Here is a 7,422-nt window from a genome sequence, read left to right as displayed (position 1 = left end):
AGGCATTTAGACACTAATCTTTAAGATAAGAAAAAAAAAAAGAACACGAAATGTATAAACAAATTTCTACTCCATATAGTTGATCTCTCCCCTAATAATTATATTTATCAACTATTTATAAAATGTAGAAAAACTAAATAAAATAATTGAGTCCAAAATAAATTAGGAATCCAAAATCATAAAGGAGTTGAATTCTGTTTTTTTTTCCGCGTAACTAAGTGCTCTACCGCCTTCAACATGTTGTTGCAACTCTAAAGTGACTGCCACATGGCTGTAAATTTGTGTCAATTCAATTTGTAGCCATATGCAATTATTATATATATTATATATTATTATATTCAATTTAATCCATTAGGTTGTCGGCTTGATTTCCTTCTAAAATCTTCCATCTTTAATTTTTTTGTGCTCCAAATTTCTTCAACATTTCATAAATTTACACTTGCAAATAATATACACGGTCTAACAAAATTAACAAAACTCATGCTCAAAAAAAGAGAAATATAAATAATAAATGTGAGGCAAATAATGATGAGAAAATAAATTTTTGTCCTCACATCAATGCCCTACACATAAAAGTTTGCTCGTCCTCGAGAAAGCATTGAAGTTCATCTCATATAAATTAAATAGGAATGTCATCACTTTGATTAATAAAAATAATTAGTCCATATACAAATTTTGAAACATCAAGTAGACTTTTCAATCATTATGAAAGACATTTAAATAAATAACTTACCTCTATCCACTTAACTTCAAGAAAGGAATTTGAACTCATCAAATATAAGCTTGCTCCCATACTCTCATAAAATTATCTTAATAAAATCACATATCCATCAAGAAACAAGTGGTCTCACAAGAAGAAAAGGTTCACACACTCAATTAAAAAGACAGAACATAAATAAAGGATTTCATATCAAGAACAACTCTAGCACTCACAAAAAAAATTCACATGTATGCACAAAGAATTACCATAGGCTTGTCCATTATGTACATCTTTACTAACTAAGCATGCTCAAATAGAATCAAATAGGACCTTAACAGGCTGTAATGTAGGCTGGGGGACGGGTAGGAAAACTATATAAAAGTGATTTACACTGTCTTAAGAACATGGCAATTTTAGCTTCATCACCCATTATTTTCTTCTCTTTATTTTTGTTATTTTTATAAATATAAAAATCGTAAAAGTAGCTTACTGATTTATAAATGAAATATCATTAGACATATTCTCAACACTCCTTTTTGTATCAGGAGTTGTAGATTGTAGTCTTATCTCATATTGACCTTGTGAACAAATATGCTAATTCATCTTTTGTCTTGCAAGGCTTGTGTTCAACTTTTGTTGGATTAGATCAGAACCTCTTATTTCAACTTGTAAAATCTCTTGCTTTCTAGAATCAAAGATTCGACAACATTTGTCTCCAAATAATTTAAATCTTTTTTTCTATTCATTGACCAACACTCAAAATAATTTTATTAATATTAGGCACATAAAAAACATCTAAGATTATTTTTGTACTGGAATATGTTTCAATTGAAATAGACCCTTTTTCTTTTGCCGCAATACAATCACCATTCCCATTCAGACTTTCTTATTTTCCATAGGAATGAACTCTTTAAAAGACTTTTTTCATATGTCATGTGGTTTGTAAAGCTATTATCAATCATCTTAAAATCAGATTATTTGATTGAAAAACAAGTTGACACAAATAAGTGGTCTTCTTCTTCTGCAGTAGTGACATAGGCAACTGTTTCATCTTTTTGAAACTTGCTTTTGCAAATCACTACTTCATGACCATATTTTTTTGAAATCTTGCACTTGCATATGGTTTTTTCGAACATTTATATGGAAGATGTCTATTATTTCCACAGTGTTAATAAGTAGGGTATTATTTTAAAATTTTATGCTTGTTTTGAGTATTGTGGCTGGATTTTAATGCTCATCTAACCATATTATCTTGCCTCATAAGTCTCCTTTGTTTATGTGCCTACAAAGAATTTAACAATTCTTCCAATGTAATTTTCCACAAATTTTGTACATTTTCCATGGTAGTTATACATGTTTAATATCTATCAATCACAGTAAGAAGAAATTTTTCAACAATTCTTGTATCGTTAATGTAAGTGCCTATTAGTCTTACCTTGTTGACAATACCAAGAAATTTGTCCAAGTATTCCTTACTATTTATGACTCTTTCGTTCTCCACAATTCATATTTCTTTATTAAATTTAATACATTCATTCCTCGTATTCTTTCGTCACTAGAAAATTCTTTCTTAAGATAATTCCAAATATGTTTTGGTATTGTGAGAGCCATGATTTCCATGAAAACAGTTGTCACAGAAGCAAACAAAGTTGATTTTGCCTTCGACTTAATGGTTTTCTTTTCCTTATGACTCCTCATTTGGGCCACGTGGGATTATTTGGCGACGGACTAATTTCATAATCTTTATGGATTCCAAAATATCAAGAGCCTCCAAGTAAGTTTTCTTTCTCATAGCTCATGGTTAATAATTCTCACCATAAAAAATAAGAGGAACAATTTTGTTTTGGAAATCCATTTTTCTACTCGCAGTTTCCACAAGAAGAAGCCTCTAGATACCAATTCTTCATTCTTTAACAAAGAAATTATGAAAATAACAGAGAAAGACTTTGAGAGAGAACAATACTATAATATTATCAAATGGAATTTTTTATTAATAATTCAAAGACATACATTTATAGATAAAATTTCTAACTAAAAATAGAAAAATAAGTTATTAACTTATTAGTAAAGTTCAGATAACAAATAAAAGAACTAACTCCTCAATTCAAGTCACATAAAACTCAAATTAAATAATTTTAAAAACCTTTCCAAGTAGCTAAGTTATTTATCACTCCAATATCCTGCGACATATTGTCAACAATTTTCAACCCTCTCTTCAAAAATTATTTCACATATAATTATCATCATCTAAAGAATTCTTTAAATTTTTCTTTTTTAACAAAAAAAAATAAGAAAGGTCCTTCATAGTAACCACACTCAACTTACGTATTTTATATGGATTGAGGTGCATGATATCCTTGAAAGGACTTGTTTTGTACATTTGTTTTTTTAACAGCAAATTATTTCAAAGAGAGCTTCGTAAGAACATTCTAGATATCATTGATATCCTTTTCACTAAACAATCATTTTCTTACGAATTAGCAATTAAAATAATTTTATGCTATAATGCTCAAGAAAGTAGGGTGCAAAAATAAGGGATTCAACAAAATAGTATATGCAAAATATGGCTAACAAAAAAAGGATAAATGCTCAAAAGGGATAACGACATATATAATATATTTGAAAGGATAAAATTGACCAGACAAATCAAGGAAAGAATATTATCATCTCCTAAACAAAGCAACATTTTTTATTTCACTTGAATATTATGTACGGCAAGTTCTAGACTAGGATGTAAAACATGGAATAAATAAATTCTCACTGTTTTATTTATAAGAAAATATTTTATAAGCTTAAGACTATTTTTGAGTCGCCACTTAATTTTTAAAATAAATCAAGAAAAATTATTTTTCAAAAGATTTAAATAGAAAATCATAAAAAAACTTTAAAAGAGGGTTCGGGATTCATATTTACATTTTAGGAAGGTTTTTATGGCACCTAAAAGTATTTGCTAACTTTAAATTATCCGGAAACTAACTTAATTTGGGTAAAATGATTTAATTTACTTCACCTTTATTTGGAATCTATAAGAGGGTGAGTAATCGACTTAATACTTAAATTAGTTTATCTAAATTGCAAATATTTATTTTTTATGTTTAGATAAAGACAATCAATTTAGTTTAAAAACCTAAACAAAGTGGCGTCTTTCGGGGGATTCGATTTTTTAATTCTAAGACTAATGACAACCAACAACAAGCAAATATACGGTAAAGTAAAAGAGAGAGAGAGAGAGAGAGTTGGGTCCAAATTCAGTTTCTGTCCGCCTAGACCGGTATTTTGGGCCCATTTCTTTTGGGTTTTTACTCATTTTCATTTAGTACCTGTCCTAAGTTCTGCAAAATAATAATAAGGAAAACCTTACAAGGTCTTAAGCCTGAAAATAACAAAATACGACATAAAATAAACTAAATATGGTCATCTGGCCACAAGACTTCAACTCTACAATTGCCTTCATATTCTCCATGTTTGGGGGACCTAATCACCAATTTTAAGGTCGGGAGATTCGATGGAGAAATTTCGAGCCTTAGTGGATCTCTCCAAATGCCGGAGAAATATTGGAGTTCGTAGTGAAACAGGGAATATTTCCCATGCAGAAGAATAAATATAACACGTAAGTAATAAGCCACACAATATTGAACAACTCGATTCAACCCAAAATAACAATAAATCTACACAAATTGTTTTATGCAAAAGCGACCTACCCACAGAAGGGAAATTGATCAGTGCACACTTCCTATAACATTAATTAATATCCTTATATTCCAAATTTAATACATGAAGCCATGAAACCAACATATTTTCCAAAAGTTGCCTGCGGTTGATAAAATGTTTTTGCTTATTTTTTGTCAAAGTGGTACACACGGTAATCTTTTATCTCTTAACTATCCATCAAACTCCTTATTATGTCTGACATCACATCATCATACGGTAAGAAATAATAGTGATAAGAAAATATAATTTAAAGTTTAGATGTGCTCAAATCTCATATTAACTAATAAAAGACAAATTCAGGGACAAAACATGTCATAAAATTTGTATTAAGGCTCTATGCAATGAAAAACTTTCCCTTTATTGTTATTTTTGGGCTACATCTCAACGAAGACACACTTAAACTTTACAGCATTACACACCAAACAGTAGAGGGAATGTAAAATTTGAATGGGAGAAAGAAGCAGCAAAAATTCAGCAACTAACAACCAAAAAAAATATTTAAAAAATTATTAAGAAATTAATAAAGGCACGATGTGGAGACGAGATAAATCAAAGAAATACATTTGACCTCTCATTTGAACGAGATGACTATTTTATGAACAAATGAATACAACACCATCTATGCTCCCTATTGAGAGGATTCAAATTCAGCATAACGTTCACCAATACACGATACCCGCAGGCTCACTCAATTCTTTAAAAAAAATTTGAAAATGCATATACGTACATGTATGTGTAGAAAGATTAGGCAAGTCTACAATATGACATTTTATGATCTATAGGAGAAGGAACTAAGACATGTACAAGTCCAAATAAGTACTCAAAATTTAACGAGATGAAGACAACAATTTTTTTAAGAAGAAATAAACATGCAATGATATAGAGAAATTATCAGCCAAGGTTTGCAATGATACAGAGAAAACATACCGGGTTATCAAAAACACAAACCATTTTGTTACGACATTCATACAGGAATAAACCATGTGAAAAGGCTGCCAACCGCACGAATAAACTAACAGACCCAAAAAAGTCTAAGTTGTGCAAAGCTAAATAGACTAGTGAAGAAATACCTACGAATTTAAGGGATAATGAAATCCGACTATGTGAAATTCATAGAATCCTATATTTAAAAAAGGGAGAAAAAGGACACAAATAGATGCTTTAGAGGACAGAGAAACGAGAATAAACAACTTCGAACACCCCACACAAGCTCGTCTAGACTCTGCATGGAACTACACTCAGCAAACATAAATAACTTGAAAGAAACCAAAGGGATATTGAGTGGTTCACCTTATTCAGGGCAGCGAACGGGGACGAATGAGCAAGAATACACATTGACTAACACACAAAGGATGACTCTGAGAAACCTATGAGATTGAACCAAAAGAGCGACAGTCCAAAACCGAACTAAAACTCAAAGAACTTTCTGCTGAAAATCTACTCCGTCTTTCTTTCAAATGCTTGACTGATTGTTAAATCACTTTAATTTTCTTTCACTTTGTCTAAACCAAAATTTTCTTTTACTTTCAAAATCGTCTAACTCCCAAAATTTTCCTCTATATCCTCTTTTTTTTAAAAGAAAGAGATTATTTATAGGGGAGGATTAGGGTTTTATTTTGATAGGAAAAAGGGAGAGAACGGAACTCCCCAAAAATTAGAAATCAAATTTCAAAAGAATCTGCCAAAGAAATAAATTCGTGTACGAGATTAAAGGCCAAATCTCATAAAAATCCGGACGATGGCAACAGCATGAATAGTATGGATCGATTCCAATCATCCTTGATTGACGATGTGTTGTCATCTTGTGCTCTAAGAAGGATCGCGTCCTCTATTTCTTCCAGGACATGCAACTGCTTTACTGCATAAGCAAAAAGGAGAAAACCACATTTGTACTACTTTCCGTCTATCTTCGTCTTCTTTGCGGCCGTTTGAGCCATTGTTCGTCCACTCGATCTCGCGTGAAGAGGCTTGAAACGTGTACAGTAGTCCGATGGATGCTCACATGCGGAGCTACTTGAACACTATGAAGAAGCCTTGAAAAATTCGTTTCGGAAAGTTTCTGGGAATTTTCTTTCATTTTGAGTATAAGGATTACTTTTCAACACTCTCTCTCAGAACCAATTAACACTTAGTTGATACTTGTTGCCATAGGCTTGACCTTATTTTCACTACATTAATTTCACCATATTAGACTCTCAAGATCACGATAGGACTTTCTTGTCTTCTAACGTAGGCTCAGGGTGAGGTAGGGTACCTTTAGATGCATTTTAGTGAGTTTTTGCCGTCCTTGTCATAACTACTAAGCGTCCTACCTTTTCATCGTTTATTGTTCCCTACACATTATCTTCTTGTATCCTTGGCCTTGGTTTTATCTTTTATTTTTCCTTTTCTGGAAATGACCCTTTTTTAATTTTTTTTTTCAGATTTTCAAATTTTTCATTTAATTTCAACTTTGATTGAGCCACTCCTCCTTTTTACTTTCAATAATTCCTTCAACCCTGCTTTCCAGGAGATTCTTCATAACAGCCACCCTCAACTCATGGCTTTGCCATCAGTCAAAGTACACAATACCCAAGGTTGGGTCAGGTCTAGGATGAGCTTTAATTTTAAATTATCCACCCTCAACTTATTCTTTTCGAATAAGCTCAGGTGCACATGTCCAAGGAGGGACCATGGCTGATACATTGTACCTAGAAAAGATGAGTTGGGATTGAAAAGAAAGATCCATTGTAAGCTCAAATTATTTGGATCTAAATGAATTAATTTCATTTGATTTTCTTTCATTTAAGCTAAAGATCGACTATGTTGGACAAGGGCCTACGATCCTTTCCTGATTCTCTAACACATGTTACTTTTTGCAGGACTTGTCGGGCAAGTTCTAGCTAGGTACAAACGGTTGACTATTAAACTTTCCTCACACTCACTTAACACCTCATAACCCTATAAGATTATTGGACATCTACTTCAAGCGTTAGATCGAGGGTCATGCAATAATGTATCTCTAAATCATT

Source organism: Solanum lycopersicum, chromosome 9 (assembly GCF_036512215.1).
Source record: "Solanum lycopersicum chromosome 9, SLM_r2.1".
NCBI classification, from domain to species: domain Eukaryota; kingdom Viridiplantae; phylum Streptophyta; class Magnoliopsida; order Solanales; family Solanaceae; genus Solanum; species Solanum lycopersicum.
Note: the sequence above shows the minus strand (reverse complement) of the source record.